General features: G+C 38.0%; 1 protein-coding gene across 1 annotated transcript in view; it reads left to right on the plus strand.

The window, feature by feature from the left end:
- The window catches only part of SPAG16 (sperm associated antigen 16), a 999944-nt gene that overhangs the window by 753869 nt on the left and 244141 nt on the right, over nucleotides 1-1934 (plus strand). The window lies entirely within an intron of this gene.

The following is a 1934-nucleotide window of genomic DNA, read 5'->3' on the forward strand; positions in this document are numbered from 1 at the left end:
TACTATACATGGAAAACCCTAAAGACTCCACGAGAAATCTACTGGAACTAATAGAAAGATTCAGCAGAGTAGCAGGATACAAGATAAACATACAAAAATCGGTTGGATTCCTATACACCAATAAAGAGAACAATGAAAAGGAAATCAGGAAAGCAATACCATTTACAATAGCCCCTAAAAAAAAAAATACTTAGGAATAATCTAACCAGGGATGTAAAAGACGTATACAAACAAACTACAAAACACTACTGCAAGAAACCCAAAGAAATCTACACAAATGGAAAAACATACCATGCTCATTGATAGGTAGACCCAACATAGTGAAAATGACAATTCTACCCAAAGCAATTTACAAATACAATGCAGTCCCAATCCAAATACCAACAACGTTGTTTAAAGAGATGGAAAAACTAATCATTAACTTTATATGGAAAGGGAAGAAGCCCCGGATAAGTAAAGCTCTACTGAAGAAGAATAAAGTAGGAGGACTCGCACTACCTGACTTCAGAACCTACTGTACAGCTACGGTAGTCAAAACAGCCTGGTACTGGTACAATGACAGATACGTTGACCAATGGAACAGAACTGAGAACCCAGATGTAAATCCATCCACTGCGGTCACCTGATCTTTGACAAGGGCCCAAAGTCCATTAAGTGGGAAAAAGATAGTCTTTTTAACAAATGGTGCAGGCAAAACTGGATGTCCATCTGCAAAAAAAATGAAACAAGACCCATACGTCACAGCATACACAAAACTAATTCAAAATGGATCAAAGACCTAAATATAAAGCCCAAAACTATAAAGTTCATAGAAGAAAAAATAGGGTCAATCCTAGAGGCCCTAATGCATGACATTAACAGGATACAAACCATAACCAACAACACAGAAACCCCAGAAGATAAGGTAGATTACTGGGATCTTCTAAAAATGAAACACTTATGCTCATCAAAAGACTTCACCAAAAGAGTAAAAAGAGAACCTACAGACTGGGAAAAAATTGTTAGACATTACAAGTCAGACAAAGGTCTGATCTCTAAAATCTGTAAGAAAATCCAACACCTCTACAACAAAAAGACAAATAATCCAATTAAAAAGTGGGCAAAGGAAATGAACAGACACTTTACCAAAGAAGACATTCAAGCAGCTAACAGACACATGAGGAAATGCTCGCGATCACTAGCCATTAGAGAAATGCAAATTAAAACCACAATGAGATACCATCTCACCCGACATTACTGGCACGAATCAAAAACACTGAAAATAACAAATGTTGGAGAGGCTGCAGGGAGATTGGAACTCTTATGCACCACTGGTGGGAATACAAAATAATACAACCATTTTGGAAAATAATATGGCACTTCCTTAGAAAGCTACAGATAGAAATACCATATGATCCAGCAGTCCCACTCCTAGGAATATATCCTAGAGAAATAAGAGCCATCACACGAATAGACATACCCACACCCGTATTCATTGCAGCACTGTTCACAATAGCAAAAAGATGGAAACAACCTCGATGCCCATCAACAGATGAATGGATAAACAAACTATGGTACATACACACAATGGAGTATTATGCAACAATAAAGAACAATGGTGAATATGTGAAGCATCTCATAACATGGATGAAACTGGAGGACATTATGCTTAGTGAAATAAGTCAATCACAAAAGGACAAATATTGTATGAGACCTTACTGTAAAAACTCATGTAAAAGTTTACACAGAAAAAGAAACAATCTTTGTCGGTTACAAGGGATGGGAGGACTGGAGGTGAAATACTAAATAGACAATAGATAAGTGGTACCTTTGATGAAGGGTAAGACAGTACACAATACTGGGGAAGCCAGCACAACTTGTCCAAGGCAAGGTCATGGAAGCTCCATAGACACATCCAAACTCCCTGAGGGACCGAATTGCTGGGCGGAGGGCTA

The sequence above is a fragment of the Trichechus manatus genome, unplaced genomic scaffold, assembly GCF_000243295.1.
Source record: "Trichechus manatus latirostris isolate Lorelei unplaced genomic scaffold, TriManLat1.0 scaffold00041, whole genome shotgun sequence".
In the NCBI taxonomy this organism is placed as follows: Eukaryota; Metazoa; Chordata; class Mammalia; order Sirenia; family Trichechidae; genus Trichechus; species Trichechus manatus.